Genomic DNA, 16,746 nt, shown 5'->3' on the forward strand with positions numbered 1-16,746 from the left:
CCGGTAATATTTCTTACTAATATTAATTTATACCGGAAACAATTTATATAATCAATTGCAGCGTGGAAGGTGTTTATAAGCCATTTATGAAACACACAAAAACATGGCCGCAATCAAATAACTGAAACAAAAAAATAACTGAAACCAATAATAGAATATTACATAAGCATTTTATAATGTTTCTCTCTTTTCTGGAAACTTGCTGCGGACCGGCAGCTGAAGGTGTCCGCGGACACCACTTTGAGTAGCACTGCTCTAGATAATAATACGTTCTTTGTTTTATCTATTAGTAGAGATATAAAGCAACTTCCGTTGTATAGTCGTCGTGGCCGAGTGGTTAAGGCGATGGACTAGAAATCCATTGGGGTCTCCCCGCATAGGTTCGAATCCTATCGACGACGATAGTTACAATGACTTTTATTTTTAACGTATATAAAGTAATTTTATATTTTGTTAGATAAACCATATACATTATGTAGTTTATGTAAGCCACCCTGTTGTTGAAAGAATTGCCGCAATATACACACACACACATATATATATATATATATATATATATATGTCCTTTCATTACTGAATCATTTCACGATAGTTTCCTCAATAAACAACTATTCTGTCGTGAGTGTGGGCGTTTCTTTGAGATGTTTAAAACTTTCCTTTTGCCGTCATAAGTCCTCTCATTCCAACAGCTTCTTTCCCCCAACTACAGCTCCTTGAGACTCAGTCCCATCGCTTTCCTCTGGTCTGTGACATTTAGCCTTTAAGTTTTCTGCTCATCAATACCTTTTTTATTTCTTCCCTTCCTTTGTCTTTCCATTTACTTCCTTAAAGTACAGGGAACTCCAGCCTTGTTTGGGAGAAAAATTTTCTTTATCAGTCTTTGCACGACAATAAAACATTAAATTACATAAGACAAAACTACACAATACATACGTCACACAACACAACATCTAAACTCACCTGTAGATTAATACATCATACAAGGTAATAATACAAGGTGGCCCAAAAGTAGGTTTACAGTTATTCAACTGACTCTTTCGCATTCATATATTAACAGTTTCGATCTTAATTATAAAAAAAATATGAAACCATTATTCTATGCTAATTTAGTTAATTGCAAGATAGAAATTTAAATGTAATAAAATGTTTTAAAAGAAATTTAGAGTACCTACGTGATATCTGTAAACCTACATTTGGGCCAACCTGTATGATGGTTGATTTGTTTTTATTCTACCAATAAGATCTGTTATGAAAGGAGGAAGTTCGTACAGTCGTCGTGGCCGAGTGGTTAAGGCGATGGACTTGAAATCCATTGGGGTATCCCCGCATAGGTTCGAATCCTATCGGCGGCGTTTATTTTTTCTTTTAAATGAACAGAAAGTGATTCTATATTTTTATCAATAAATAATAATTTTTGATTTAGGCACAAATTCCATAATTTTGAAAGGTAAGAGCAGCTAGAAACCATCGATTGCACAACTTGACTGGTACCTTATTTTATCGATCTCTCTGCTGGGATTGAACTGAGAACATACAGATCCGAAACACATACTGCAAGACATGTAGCCACATCTAAACTCTTTCATACACTAATACATTACACAAGATAATAATATGGCGATAGGTCTTTTCTTTTTCCATCTATTAGTAGATATATGAAGCAACCTGTTGAGCTGTAGTCGTTGTGGCCGAATGGTGAAGACACTTGACCAGAAATCGTTTGGGTCTCCTTGCATGGGTGCGAATCTTATCGGTGATCATTTTTTTCTTTTCTAGGAGAACATTCCTCCCGCCCACCTTATTTTCATTAACATATATGAAGTCATTTTTTGATTTTTCTAGATAAACTTGTGAGTTAAGGTGAGTATTTCAGCCATTTTGTACTTCAACTTACTGGATGCATTTCCATAGGACTGTAGTAGAATTAATAATCTCTCTGTATATGACAGAATGATTGAAGTAAGAACTCCAAACAAGTTGTTTTGTCCGGCATTGTAAAGATTTGCAACTTATTACCATAGCCTTGTTTTATTCTAGTCTATGATATTCAATCCTTCAGGCTTTCTACCCATCGATATCTTTTGTCGGCATAGACCCTTTTTTTAATCTTTCCGTGTTGTTCCTTTGACTTTGTGGTCTCAAGCCTCATTAGGAATAGAAAAAAGAATTCGAATAAAACCTCTACATTATACTAAAACAACACTCCGCATTACATTAAACAAAACTGCACATTACATGCGTCACACAACACAGCCTCTAAACCCTCCTGCACACTTACACAGCACACGAGATCATAATTTGATGTTTGATTCGTTCTTTTACGAATTAGAAGAGTTATGAAGAAATGCGGATTGTACAGTCGTCGTGGCCGAGTGGTTAAGGCGATGGACTAGAAATCCATTGGGGTCTCCCCGCATAGGTTCGAATCCTATCGACGACGTCAATTTCTTCGGGGTTTTTTTTTAATTCTTTAACATATGTAACGTAATTTTATATTTTCTTCGATAAGTGTTGAAAGAATTATTAAAATATGTTTGTATATAAAGAGTTCATATCTAAATAATGCTTCTGGCTTCACCATGTTGTTGGGCAAATTTAAAACTATTTAAAATTTATTAGACATAATGATTTGTCTTCTTCTTTTCAATCCTCACAGGCCTACCACAAACGATCTGGTCCGGCCGTCCGTTTGTAGATATATAAAGTAGGGTCGTTTATGTTGTCATCGTGGCCCTGTGGTTAAGTTGAAGGTTCTGGACACCTCCCGCGTAGGTTCAAATCATGTCGAAGACGTTTGTTCAAATTTCATTTTTTTCTTTTTTTCGCTCATTAACTCACAGTGAATCTTGTAGTTCTAGACATTTTAATTAGAATATACAATCTGTAACTGCAACTAACTGATTATATGTATGAGGTCAATTAAGACGATTGCAACGAAAAAAAAACATACGTGGGAGACGGGGGTCGGAAAGAGGAATTTCCGAGGTTCCTCCCACCCCCACCCCTCCGTTTTCCGCGGAAAGAATGCATTTCCGACAGCTTACGAAGTCAACTAAGACAAATGCAACCCCCACCCCAAAAAAAACCGCGGGAAAAAATTATTTTGTACCAAAATCGAGTTTGGTGTGAAACTATAAATTTACCAAGAACTGTTGCTAAGGTTATTTTGTCCGGCACAGTGAAGATTCTGCTCTCTGGTATCTTTGAGTTTCGTCCTTCTACGAATTACATTAAAAAATACTACACAACAATAAAGTATATCGCATCATATTACGGCTAAACACTATTTTACAATATACTGCATCTGCAATTCACTAAAAACATTATTTTACATTATATTAGACAACACTAAACAAAACATACGTCATGCAACACAAACTCTAAACTTCTCCTGTACACTAATACATTACACTATATCAGTGCTTCTCAAACTATCTGATGTCGTGTTCTGGCAGTGATTTTTTTTTCCAATGTGCCAGAGACCGGTAATATTTCTTACTAATATTAATTTATACCGGAAACAATTTATATAATCAATTGCAGCGTGGAAGGTGTTTATAAGCCATTTATGAAACACACAAAAACATGGCCGCAATCAAATAACTGAAACAAAAAAATAACTGAAACCAATAATAGAATATTACATAAGCATTTTATAATGTTTCTTTCCTTTCTGGAAACTTGCCACGGACCGGCAGCTGAAGGTGTCCGCGGACACCACTTTGAGTAGCACTGCTCTAGATAATAATACGTTCTTTGTTTTATCTATTAGTAGAGATATAAAGCAACTTCCGTTGTATAGTCGTCGTGGCCGAGTGGTTAAGGCGATGGACTAGAAATCCATTGGGGTCTCCCCGCATAGGTTCGAATCCTATCGACGACGATAGTTACACTGACTTTTATTTTTAACGTATATAAAGTAATTTTATATTTTGTTAGATAAACCATATACATTATGTAGTTTATGTAAGCCACCCTGTTGTTGAAAGAATTGCCGCAATATACACACACATATATATATATATATATATATATATATATATATATGTCCTTTCATTACTGAATCATTTCACGATAGTTTCCTCAATAAACAACTATTCTGTCGTGAGTGTGGGCGTTTCTTTGAGATGTTTAAAACTTTCCTTTTGCCGTCATAAGTCCTCTCATTCCAACAGCTTCTTTCCCCCAACTACAGCTCCTTGAGACTCAGTCCCATCGCTTTCCTCTGGTCTGTGACATTTAGCCTTTAAGTTTTCTGCTCATCAATACCTTTTTTATTTTTTCCCTTCCTTTGTCTTTCCATTTACTTCCTTAAAGTACAGGGAACTCCAGCCTTGTTAGGGAGAAAAATTTTCCTTATCAGTCTTTGCACGACAATAAAACATTAAATTACATAAGACAAAACTACACAATACATACGTCACACAACACAACATCTAAACTCACCTGTAGATTAATACATCATACAAGGTAATAATACAAGGTGGCCCAAAAGTAGGTTTACAGTTATTCAACTGACTCTTTCGCATTCATATATTAACAGTTTCGATCTTAATTATAAAAAAGATATGAAACCATTATTCTATGCTAATTTAGTTAATTGCAAGATAGAAATTTAAATGTAATAAAATGTTTTAAAAGAAATTTAGAGTACCTACGTGATATCTGTAAACCTACATTTGGGCCAACCTGTATGATGGTTGATTTGGTTTTATTCTACCAATAAGATCTGTTATGAAAGGAGGAAGTCCGTACAGTCGTCGTGGCCGAGTGGTTAAGGCGATGGACTTGAAATCCATTGGGGTATCCCCGCATAGGTTCGAATCCTCTCGGCGACGTGAATTTTTTTTTTTAAATGAACAGAAAGTGATTCTATATTTTTATCAATAAATAATAATTTTTGATTTAGGCACAAATTCCATAATTTTGAAAGGTAAGAGCAGCTAGAAACCATCGATTGCACAACTTGACTGGTACCTTATATTATCGATCTCTCTGCTGGGATTGAACTGAGAACATACAGATCCAAAACACATACTGCAAGACATGTAGCCACATCTAAACTCTTTCATACACTAATATATTACACAAGATAATAATATGGCGATAGGTCTTTTCTTTTTCCATCTATTAGTAGATATATGAAGCAACCTGTTGAGCTGTAGTCGTTGTGGCCGAGTGGTAAAGACACTTGACCAGAAATCGTTTGGGTCTCCTTGCATGGGTGCGAATCTTATCGGTGACCTTTTTTTTCTTTTCTAGGAGAACATTCCTCCCGCCCACCTTATTTTCATTAACATATATGAAGTCATTTTTTGATTTTTCTAGATAAACTTGTGAGTTAACGTGAGTATTTCAGCCATTTTGTACTTCAACGTACTGGATGCATTTCCATAGGACTGTAGTAGAATTAATAATCTCTCTGTATATAACAGAATGATTGAAGTAAGAACTCCAAACAAGTTGTTTTGTCCGGCATTGTAAAGATTTGCAGCTTATTACCATCGCCTTGTTTTATTCTAGTCTATGATATTCAATCCTTCAGGCTTTCTACCCATCGATATTTTTTGTCTGCATAGACCCTTTTTTTATCATTCCGTGTTGTTCCTTTGACTTTGTGGTCTCAAGCCTCATTAGGAATAGAAAAAAGAATTCGAATAAAACCTCTACACTATACTAAAACAACACTCCGCATTACATTAAACAAAACTGCACGTTACATGCGTCACACAACACAGCCTCTAAACCCTCCTGCACACTTACACAGCACACGAGATCATAATCTGATGTTTGATTCGTTCTTTTACGAATTAGAAAAGTTATGAAGAAGTGCGGCTTGTACAGTCGTCGTGGCCGAGTGGTTAAGGCGATGGACTAGAAATCCATTGGGGTCTCCCCGCATAGGTTCGAATCCTATCGGCGACGATAGTTACACTGACTTTTATTTTTAACGTATATAAAGTAATTTTATATTTTGTTAGATAAACCATATACATTATGTAGTTTATGTAAGCCACCCTGTTGTTGAAAGAATTGCCGCAATATACACACACACACATATATATATATATATATATATATATATAAATATGTTCTTTCATTACTGAATCATTTCACGATAATTTCCTCAATAAACAACTATTCTGTCGTGAGTGTGGGCGTTTCTTTGAGATGTTCAAAACTTTCCTTTTGCCGTCATAAGTCCTCTCATTCCAACAGCTTCTTTCCCCCAACTACAGCTCCCTGAGACTCAGTCCCATCGCTTTCCTCTGGTCTGTGACATTTAGCCTTTAAGTTTTCTGCTCATCAATACCTTTTTTATTTCTTCCCTTCCTTTGTCTTTCCATTTACTTCCTTAAAGTACAGGGAACTCCAGCCTTGTTTGGGAGAAAAATTTTCTTTATCAGTCTTTGCACGACAATAAAACATTAAATTACATAAGACAAAACTACACAATACATACGTCACACAACACAACATCTAAACTCACCTGTAGATTAATACATCATACAAGGTAATAATACAAGGTGGCCCAAAAGTAGGTTTACAGTTATTCAACTGACTCTTTCGCATTCATATATTAACAGTTTCGATCTTAATTATAAAAAAAATATGAAACCATTATTCTATGCTAATTTAGTTAATTGCAAGATAGAAATTTAAATGTAATAAAATGTTTTAAAAGAAATTTAGAGTACCTACGTGATATCTGTAAACCTATATTTGGGCCAACCTGTATGATGGTTGATTTGTATTTTTTTTACCAATAAGATCTGTTATGAAAGGAGGAAGTCCGTACAGTCGTCGTGGCCGAGTGGTTAAGGCGATGGACTTGAAATCCATTGGGATATCCCCGCATGGGTTCGAATCCTATCGGCGACGTAAATTTTTTTTTTTAAATGAACAGAAAGTGATTCTATATTTTTATCAATAAATAATAATTTTTGATTTAGGCACAAATTCCATAATTTTGAAAGGTAAGAGCAGCTAGAAACCATCGATTGCACAACTTGACTGGTACCTTATTTTATCGATCTCTCTGCTGGGATTGAACTGAGAACATACAGATCCGAAACACATACTGCAAGACATGTAGCCACATCTAAACTCTTTCATACACTAATACATTACACAAGATAATAATATGGCGATAGGTCTTTTCTTTTTCCATCTATTAGTAGATATATGAAGCAACCTGTTGAGCTGTAGTCGTTGTGGCCGAGTGGTGAAGACACTTGATCAGAAATGTTTTGGGTCTCCCTGCATGGGTGCGAATCGTATCGATGACCTGTTTTCCTTTTCTAGGAGAACATTCCCCCCGCTCACCTTATTTTCATTAACATATATGAAGTCATTTTTTGATTTTTCTAGATAAACTTGTGAGTTAACGTGAGTATTTCAGCCATTTTGTACTTCAACTTACTGGATGCATTTCCATAGGACTGTAGTAGAATTAATAATCTCTCTGTATATAACAGAATGATTGAAGTAAGAACTCCAAGCAAGTTGTTTTGTCCGGCATTGTAAAGATTTGCAACTTATTACCATCGCCTTGTTTTATTCTAGTCTATGATATTCAATCCTTCAGGCTTTCTACCCATCGATATCTTTTGTCGGCATAGACCCTTTTTTTTTATCATTCCCTGTTGTTCCTTTGACTTTGTGGTCTCAAGCCTCATTAGGAATAGAAAAAAGAATTCGAATAAAACCTCTACATTATACTAAAACATCACTGTACATTACATTAAACAAAACTGCACATTGCATGCGTCACACAACACAGCCTCTAAACCCTCCTGCACACTTACACAGCACACGAGATCATAATCTGATGTTTGATTCGTTCTTTTACGAATTAGAAGAGTTATGAAGAAGTGCGGCTTCTACAGTCGTCGTGGCCGAGTGGTTAAGGCGATGGACTAGAAATCCATTGGGGTCTCCCCGCATAGGTTCGAATCCTCTCGACGACGTCAATTTCTTTGGGTTTTTCTTTTAATTCTTTAACATATGTAACGTAATTTTATATTTTCTTCGATAAACTACAAAGTTTATGGTAAACCGTCATCTTGTTGAAAGAATTATTAAAATATGTTTGTATATAAAGAGTTCATATCTAAATAATGCTTCTGGCTTCACCATGTTGTTGGGCAAATTTAAAACTATTTAAAATTTATTAGACATAATGATTTGTCTTCTTCTTTTCAATCCTCACAGGCCTACCACAAACGATCTGGTCCGGCCGTCCGTTTGTAGATATATAAAGTAGTGTCGTTTATGTTTTCATCGTGGCCCTGTGGTTAAGTTGAAGGTTCTGGACACCTCCCGCGTAGGTTCAAATCATGTCGAAGACCTTTGTTCAAATTTCAATATTTTTTTTTTTCGCTCATTAACTCACAGTGAATCTTGTAGTTCTAGACATTTTAATTAGAATATACAATCTGTAACTGCAACTAACTGATTATATGTATGAGGTCAATTAAGACGATTGCAACGAAAAAAAAACATACGTGGGAGACGGGGATCGGAAAGAGGAATTTCCGAGGTTCCTCCCACCCCCACCCCTCCGTTTTCCGCGGAAAGAATGCATTTCCGACAGCTTACGAAGTCAACTAAGACAAATGCAACCCCCACCCCAAAAAAAACCGCGGGAAAAAATTATTTTGTACCAAAATCGAGTTTGGTGTGAAACTATAAATTTACCAAGAACTGTTGCTAAGCTTATTTTGTCCGGCACAGTGAAGATTCTGCTCTCTGGTATCTTTGAGTTTCGTCCTTCTACGAATTACATTAAAAAATACTACACAACAATAAAGTATATCGCATCATATTACGGCTAAACACTATTTTACAATATACTGCATCTGCAATTCACTAAAAACATTATTTTACATTATATTAGACAACACTAAACAAAACATACGCCATGCAACACAAACTCTAAACTTCTCCTGTACACTAATACATTACACTATATCAGTGCTTCTCAAACTATCTGATGTCGTGTTCTGGCAGTGATTTTTTTTTCCAATGTGCCAGAGACCGGTAATATTTCTTACTAATATTAATTTATACCGGAAACAATTTATATAATCAATTGCAGCGTGGAAGGTGTTTATAAGCCATTTATGAAACACACAAAAACATGGCCGCAATCAAATAACTGAAACAAAAAAATAACTGAAACCAATAATAGAATATTACATAAGCATTTTATAATGTTTCTTTCTTTTCTGGAAACTTGCTGCGGACCGGCAGCTGAAGGTGTCCGCGGACACCACTTTGAGTAGCACTGCTCTAGATAATAATACGTTCTTTGTTTTATCTATTAGTAGAGATATAAAGCAACTTCCGTTGTATAGTCGTCGTGGCCGAGTGGTTAAGGCGATGGACTAGAAATCCATTGGGGTCTCCCCGCATAGGTTCGAATCCTATCGACGACGATAGTTACACTGACTTTTATTTTTAACGTATATAAAGTAATTTTATATTTTGTTAGATAAACCATATACATTATGTAGTTTATGTAAGCCACCCTGTTGTTGAAAGAATTGCCGCAATATACACACACATATATATATATATATATATATATATATATATATATATGTCCTTTCATTACTGAATCATTTCACGATAGTTTCCTCAATAAACAACTATTCTGTCGTGAGTGTGGGCGTTTCTTTGAGATGTTTAAAACTTTCCTTTTGCCGTCATAAGTCCTCTCATTCCAACAGTTTCTTTCCCCCAACTACAGCTCCCTGAGACTCAGTCCCATCGCTTTCCTCTGGTCTGTGACATTTAGCCTTTAAGTTTTCTGCTCATCAATACCTTTCTTATTTCTTCCCTTCCTTTGTCTTTCCATTTACTTCCTTAAAGTACAGGGAACTCCAGCCTTGTTTGGGAGAAATATTTTCTTTATCAGTCTTTGCACGACAATAAAACATTAAATTACATAAGACAAAACTACACAATACATACGTCACACAACACAACATCTAAACTCACCTGTAGATTAATACATCATACAAGGTAATAAAACAAGGTGGCCCAAAAGTAGGTTTACAGTTATTCAACTGACTCTTTCGCATTCATATATTAACAGTTTCGATCTTAATTATAAAAAAAATATGAAACCATTATTCTATGCTAATTTAGTTAATTGCAAGATAGAAATTTAAATGTAATAAAATGTTTTAAAAGAAATTTAGAGTACCTACGTGATATCTGTAAACCTACATTTAGGCCAACCTGTATGATGGTTGATTTGTTTTTTTTTTTACCAATAAGATCTGTTATGAAAGGAGGGAGTTCGTACAGTCGTCGTGGCCGAGTGGTTAAGGCGATGGACTTGAAATCCATTGGGGTATCCCCGCATAGGTTCGAATCCTATCGGCGGCGTTCATTTTTTTTTTTAAATGAACAGAAAGTGATTCTATATTTTTATCAATAAATAATAATTTTTGATTTAGGCACAAATTCCATAATTTTGAAAGGTAAGAGCAGCTAGAAACCATCGATTGCACAACTTGACTGGTACCTTATTTTATCGATCTCTCTGCTGGGATTGACCTGAGAACATACAGATCCGAAACACATACTGCAAGACATGTAGCCACATCTAAACTCTTTCATACACTAATACATTACACAAGATAATAATATGGCGATAGGTCTTTTCTTTTTCCATCTATTAGTAGATATATGAAGCAACCTGTTGAGCTGTAGTCGTTGTGGCCGAGTGGTGAAGACACTTGATCAGAAATCTTTTGGGTCTCCCTGCATGGGTGCGAATCGTATCGATGACTTTTTTTCCTTTTCTAGGAGAACATTCCCCCCGCTCACCTTATTTTCATTAACATATATGAAGTCATTTTTTGATTTTTCTAGATAAACTTGTGAGTTAACGTGAGTATTTCAGCCATTTTGTACTTCAACTTACTGGATGCATTTCCATAGGACTGTAGTAGAATTAATAATCTCTCTGTATATAACAGAATGATTGAAGTAAGAACTCCAAACAAGTTGTTTTGTCCGGCATTGTAAAGATTTGCAGCTTATTACCATCGCCTTGTTTTATTCTAGTCTATGATATTCAATCCTTCAGGCTTTCTACCCATCGATATCTTTTGTCGGCATAGACCCTTTTTTTATCTTTCCGTGTTGTTCCTTTGACTTTGTAGTCTCAAGCCTCATTAGGAATAGAAAAAAGAATTCGAATAAAACCTCTACATTATACTAAAACATCACTGTACGTTACATTAAACAAAACTGCACATTACATGCGTCACACAACACAGCCTCTAAACCCTCCTGCACACTTACACAGCACACGAGATCATAATCTGATGTTTGATTCGTTCCTTTACGAATTAGAAGAGTTATGAAGAAAAGCGGGTTGTACAGTCGTCGTGGCCGAGTGGTTAAGGCGATGGACTAGAAATCCATTGGGGTCTCCCCGCATAGGTTCGAATCCTATCGGCGACGATAGTTACACTGACTTTTATTTTTAACGTATATAAAGTAATTTTATATTTTGTTAGATAAACCATATACATTATGTAGTTTATGTAAGCCACCCTGTTGTTGAAAGAATTGCCGCAATATACACACACACACATATATATATATATATATATATATATATATATATATATATATATATATATGTGTCCTTTCATTACTGAATCATTTCACGATAGTTTCCTCAATAAACAACTATTCTGTCGTGAGTGTGGTCGTTTCTTTGAGATGTTTAAAACTTTCCTTTCGCCGTCATAAGTCCTCTCATTCCAACAGCTTCTTTCCCCCAACTACAGCTCCCTGAGACTCAGTCCCATCGCTTTCCTCTGGTCTGTGACATTTAGCCTTTACGTTTTCTGCTCATCAATACCTTTTTTATTTCTTCCCTTCCTTTGTCTTTCCATTTACTTCCTTAAAGTACAGGGAACTCCAGCCTTGTTTGGGAGAAAAATTTTCTTTATCAGTCTTTGCACGACAATAAAACATTAAATTACATAAGACAAAACTACACAATACATAAGTCACACAACACAACATCTAAACTCACCTGTAGATTAATACATCATACAAGGTAATAATACAAGGTGGCCCAAAAGTAGGTTTACAGTTATTCAACTGACTCTTTCGCATTCATATATTAACAGTTTCGATCTTAATTATAAAAAAAATATGAAACCATTATTCTATGCTAATTTAGTTAATTGCAAGATAGAAATTTAAATGTAATAAAATGTTTTAAAAGAAATTTAGAGTACCTACGTGATATCTGTAAACCTACATTTGGGCCAACCTGTATGATGGTTGATTTGTTTTTTTTTACCAATAAGATCTGTTATGAAAGGAGGAAGTTCGTACAGTCGTCGTGGCCGAGTGGTTAAGGCGATGGACTTGAAATCCATTGGGGTATCCCCGCATAGGTTCGAATCCTATCGGCGACGTGAATTTTTTTTTTTAAATGGACAGAAAGTGATTCTATATTTTTATCAATAAATAATAGTTTTTGATTTAGGCACAAATTCCATAATTTTGAAAGGTAAGAGCAGCTAGAAACCATCGATTGCACAACTTGACTGGTACCTTATTTTATCGATCTCTCTGCTGGGATTGAACTGAGAACATACAGATCCGAAACACATACTGCAAGACATGTAGCCACATCTAAACTCTTTCATACACTAATACATTACACAAGATAATAATATGGCGATAGGTCTTTTCTTTTTCCATCTATTAGTAGATATATGAAGCAACCTGTTGAGCTGTAGTCGTTGTGGCCGAGTGGTGAAGACACTTGACCAGAAATCGTTTGGGTCTCCTTGCATGGGTGCGAATCTTATCGGTGACCTTTTTTTTCTTTTCTAGGAGAACATTCCTCCCGCCCACCTTATTTTCATTAACATATATGAAGTCATTTTTTGATTTTTCTAGATAAACTTGTGAGTTAACGTGAGTATTTCAACCATTTTGTACTTCAACGTACTGGATGCATTTCCATAGGACTGTAGTAGAATTAATAATCTCTCTGTATATAACAGAATGATTGAAGTAAGAACTCCAAACAAGTTGTTTTGTCCGGCATTGTAAAGATTTGCAGCTTATTACCATCGCCTTGTTTTATTCTAGTCTATGATATTCAATCCTTCAGGCTTTCTACCCATCGATATTTTTTGTCTGCATAGACCCTTTTTTTATCATTCCGTGTTGTTCCTTTGACTTTGTGGTCTCAAGCCTCATTAGGAATAGAAAAAAGAATTCGAATAAAACCTCTACACTATACTAAAACAACACTCCGCATTACATTAAACAAAACTGCACGTTACATGCGTCACACAACACAGCCTCTAAACCCTCCTGCACACTTACACAGCACACGAGATCATAATCTGATGTTTGATTCGTTCTTTTACGAATTAGAAAAGTTATGAAGAAGTGCGGCTTGTACAGTCGTCGTGGCCGAGTGGTTAAGGCGATGGACTAGAAATCCATTGGGGTCTCCCCGCATAGGTTCGAATCCTATCGGCGACGATAGTTACACTGACTTTTATTTTTAACGTATATAAAGTAATTTTATATTTTGTTAGATAAACCATATACATTATGTAGTTTATGTAAGCCACCCTGTTGTTGAAAGAATTGCCGCAATATACACACACACATATATATATATATATATATATATATATATATATATATAAATATGTCCTTTCATTACTGAATCATTTCACGATAGTTTCCTCAATAAACAACTATTCTGTCGTGAGTGTGGGCGTTTCTTTGAGATGTTCAAAACTTTCCTTTTGCCGTCATAAGTCCTCTCATTCCAACAGCTTCTTTCCCCCAACTACAGCTCCCTGAGACTCAGTCCCATCGCTTTCCTCTGGTCTGTGACATTTAGCCTTTAAGTTTTCTGCTCATCAATACCTTTTTTATTTCTTCCCTTCCTTTGTCTTTCCATTTACTTCCTTAAAGTACAGGGAACTCCAGCCTTGTTTGGGAGAAAAATTTTCTTTATCAGTCTTTGCACGACAATAAAACATTAAATTACATAAGACAAAACTACACAATACATACGTCACACAACACAACATCTAAACTCACCTGTAGATTAATACATCATACAAGGTAATAATACAAGTTGGCCCAAAAGTAGGTTTACAGTTATTCAACTGACTCTTTCGCATTCATATATTAACAGTTTCGATCTTAATTATAAAAAAGATATGAAACCATTATTCTATGCTAATTTAGTTAATTGCAAGATAGAAATTTAAATGTAATAAAATGTTTTAAAAGAAATTTAGAGTACCTACGTGATATCTGTAAACCTACATTTGGGCCAACCTGTATGATGGTTCATTTGTTTTTTTTTTACCAATAACATCTGTTATGAAAGAAGGAAGTTCGTACAGTCGTCGTGGCCGAGTGGTTAAGGCGATGGACTTGAAATCCATTGGGGTATCCCCGCATAGGTTCGAATCCTATCGGCGACGTGAATTTCTTTTTTTAAATGAACAGAAAGTGATTCTATATTTTTATCAATAAATAATAATTTTTGATTTAGGCACAAATTCCATAATTTTGAAAGGTAAGAGCAGCTAGAAACCATCGATTGCACAACTTGACTGGTACCTTATTTTATCGATCTCTCTGCTGGGATTGAACTGAGAACATACAGATCCGAAACACATACTGCAAGACATGTAGCCACATCTAAACTCTTTCATACACTAATACATTACACAAGATAATAATATGGCGATAGGTCTTTTCTTTTTCCATCTATTAGTAGATATATGAAGCAACCTGTTGAGCTATAGTCGTTGTGGCCGAGTGGTGAAGACACTTGATCAGAAATCTTTTGGGTCTCCCTGCATGGGTGCGAATCGTATCGATGACCTTTTTTTCCTTTTCTAGGAGAACATTCCCCCCGCTCACCTTATTTTCATTAACATATATGAAGTCATTTTTGGATTTTTCTAGATAAACTTGTGAGTTAACGTGAGTATTTCAGCCATTTTGTACTTCAACTTACTGGATGCATTTCCATAGGAATGTAGTAGAATTAATAATCTCTCTGTATATAACAGAATGATTGAAGTAAGAACTCCAAACAAGTTGTTTTGTCCTGCATTGTGAAGATTTGCAACTTATTACCATCGCCTTGTTTTATTCTAGTCTATGATATTCAATCCTTCAGGCTTTCTACCCATCGATATTTTTTGTCTGCATAGACCCTTTTTTTATCATTCCGTGTTGTTCCTTTGACTTTGTGGTCTCAAGCCTCATTAGGAATAGAAAAAAGAATTCGAATAAAACCTCTACACTATACTAAAACAACACTCTGCATTACATTAAACAAAACTGCACATTACATGCGTCACACAACACAGCCTCTAAACCCTCCTGCACACTTACACAGCACACGAGATCATAATCTGATGTTTGATTCGTTCTTTTACGAATTAGAAAAGTTATGAAGAAGTGCGGCTTGTACAGTCGTCGTGGCCGAGTGGTTAAGGCGATGGACTAGAAATCCATTGGGGTCTCCCCGCATAGGTTCGAATCCTATCGGCGACGATAGTTACACTGACTTTTATTTTTAACGTATATAAAGTAATTTTATATTTTGTTAGATAAACCATATACATTATGTAGTTTATGTAAGCCACCCTGTTGTTGAAAGAATTGCCACAATATACACACACACATATATATATATATATATATATATATATATATATATATATGTCCTTTCATTACTGAATCATTTCACGATAGTTTCCTCAATAAACAACTATTCTGTCGTGAGTGTGGGCGTTTCTTTGAGATGTTTAAAACTTTCCTTTTGCCGTCATAAGTCCTCTCATTCCAACAGCTTCTTTCCCCCAACTACAGCTCCCTGAGACTCAGTCCCATCGCTTTCCTCTGGTCTGTGACATTTAGCCTTTAAGTTTTCTGCTCATCAATACCTTTTTTATTTCTTCCCTTCCTTTGTCTTTCCATTTACTTCCTTAAAGTACAGGGAACTCCAGCCTTGTTTGGGAGAAAAATTTTCTTTATCAGTCTTTGCACGACAATAAAACATTAAATTACATAAGACAAAACTACACAATACATACGTCACACAACACAACATCTAAACTCACCTGTAGATTAATACATCATACAAGGTAATAAAACAAGGTGGCCCAAAAGTAGGTTTACAGTTATTCAACTGACTCTATCGCATTCATATATTAACAGTTTCGATCTTAATTATAAAAAAGATATGAAACCATTATTCTATGCTAATTTAGTTAATTGCAAGATAGAAATTTAAATGTAATAAAATGTTTTAAAAGAAATTTAGAGTACCTACGTGATATCTGTAAACCTATATTTGGGCCAACCTGTATGATGGTTGATTTGTTTTTTTTTTACCAATAACATCTGTTATGAAAGGAGGAAGTTCGTACAGTCGTCGTGGCCGAGTGGTTAAGGCGATGGACTTGAAATCCATTGGGGTATCCCCGCATAGGTTCGAATCCTATCGGCGACGTGAATTTCTTTTTTTAAATGAACAGAAAGTGATTCTATATTTTTATCAATAAATAATAATTTTTGATTTAGGCACAAATTCCATAATTTTGAAAGGTAAGAGCAGCTAGAAACCATCGATTGCACAACTTGACTGGTACCTTATTTTATCGATCTCTCTGCTGGGATGGAACTGAGAACATACAGATC

The 16,746-nt window shown here is 35.4% G+C and overlaps 16 non-coding genes across 16 annotated transcripts; all 16 read left to right on the forward strand.

Annotated features, from left to right (window-relative positions):
* The first annotated feature begins 319 nt into the window (after window positions 1–319).
* Window positions 320–401, forward strand: Trnas-aga (transfer RNA serine (anticodon AGA)). The gene has a single exon. It is a non-coding gene; the product is annotated as a tRNA-Ser (tRNA).
* An 869-nt stretch (window positions 402–1,270) lies between these two features.
* On the forward strand, window positions 1,271–1,352 carry Trnas-uga (transfer RNA serine (anticodon UGA)). Its single transcript has one exon. It is a non-coding gene; the product is annotated as a tRNA-Ser (tRNA).
* A 1,006-nt stretch (window positions 1,353–2,358) lies between these two features.
* Trnas-aga (transfer RNA serine (anticodon AGA)) lies at window positions 2,359–2,440 on the forward strand. The gene has a single exon. It is a non-coding gene; the product is annotated as a tRNA-Ser (tRNA).
* A 1,361-nt stretch (window positions 2,441–3,801) lies between these two features.
* Trnas-aga (transfer RNA serine (anticodon AGA)) lies at window positions 3,802–3,883 on the forward strand. Its single transcript has one exon. It is a non-coding gene; the product is annotated as a tRNA-Ser (tRNA).
* Window positions 3,884–4,756: 873 nt separating this feature from the next.
* Window positions 4,757–4,838, forward strand: Trnas-uga (transfer RNA serine (anticodon UGA)). Its single transcript has one exon. It is a non-coding gene; the product is annotated as a tRNA-Ser (tRNA).
* A 1,005-nt stretch (window positions 4,839–5,843) lies between these two features.
* On the forward strand, window positions 5,844–5,925 carry Trnas-aga (transfer RNA serine (anticodon AGA)). Its single transcript has one exon. It is a non-coding gene; the product is annotated as a tRNA-Ser (tRNA).
* Window positions 5,926–6,800: 875 nt separating this feature from the next.
* On the forward strand, window positions 6,801–6,882 carry Trnas-uga (transfer RNA serine (anticodon UGA)). The gene has a single exon. It is a non-coding gene; the product is annotated as a tRNA-Ser (tRNA).
* Window positions 6,883–7,888: 1,006 nt separating this feature from the next.
* Window positions 7,889–7,970, forward strand: Trnas-aga (transfer RNA serine (anticodon AGA)). The gene has a single exon. It is a non-coding gene; the product is annotated as a tRNA-Ser (tRNA).
* A 1,388-nt stretch (window positions 7,971–9,358) lies between these two features.
* Trnas-aga (transfer RNA serine (anticodon AGA)) lies at window positions 9,359–9,440 on the forward strand. Its single transcript has one exon. It is a non-coding gene; the product is annotated as a tRNA-Ser (tRNA).
* An 876-nt stretch (window positions 9,441–10,316) lies between these two features.
* On the forward strand, window positions 10,317–10,398 carry Trnas-uga (transfer RNA serine (anticodon UGA)). Its single transcript has one exon. It is a non-coding gene; the product is annotated as a tRNA-Ser (tRNA).
* Window positions 10,399–11,402: 1,004 nt separating this feature from the next.
* Trnas-aga (transfer RNA serine (anticodon AGA)) lies at window positions 11,403–11,484 on the forward strand. The gene has a single exon. It is a non-coding gene; the product is annotated as a tRNA-Ser (tRNA).
* Window positions 11,485–12,376: 892 nt separating this feature from the next.
* Window positions 12,377–12,458, forward strand: Trnas-uga (transfer RNA serine (anticodon UGA)). Its single transcript has one exon. It is a non-coding gene; the product is annotated as a tRNA-Ser (tRNA).
* Window positions 12,459–13,463: 1,005 nt separating this feature from the next.
* Window positions 13,464–13,545, forward strand: Trnas-aga (transfer RNA serine (anticodon AGA)). The gene has a single exon. It is a non-coding gene; the product is annotated as a tRNA-Ser (tRNA).
* An 883-nt stretch (window positions 13,546–14,428) lies between these two features.
* Window positions 14,429–14,510, forward strand: Trnas-uga (transfer RNA serine (anticodon UGA)). Its single transcript has one exon. It is a non-coding gene; the product is annotated as a tRNA-Ser (tRNA).
* A 1,005-nt stretch (window positions 14,511–15,515) lies between these two features.
* On the forward strand, window positions 15,516–15,597 carry Trnas-aga (transfer RNA serine (anticodon AGA)). Its single transcript has one exon. It is a non-coding gene; the product is annotated as a tRNA-Ser (tRNA).
* An 879-nt stretch (window positions 15,598–16,476) lies between these two features.
* On the forward strand, window positions 16,477–16,558 carry Trnas-uga (transfer RNA serine (anticodon UGA)). The gene has a single exon. It is a non-coding gene; the product is annotated as a tRNA-Ser (tRNA).
* The last annotated feature ends 188 nt before the right edge of the window (window positions 16,559–16,746 follow it).

This window comes from Octopus bimaculoides, chromosome 10 (genome assembly GCF_046866305.1).
Source record: "Octopus bimaculoides isolate indiv1 chromosome 10, ASM4686630v1, whole genome shotgun sequence".
NCBI classification, from domain to species: Eukaryota; Metazoa; Mollusca; class Cephalopoda; order Octopoda; family Octopodidae; genus Octopus; species Octopus bimaculoides.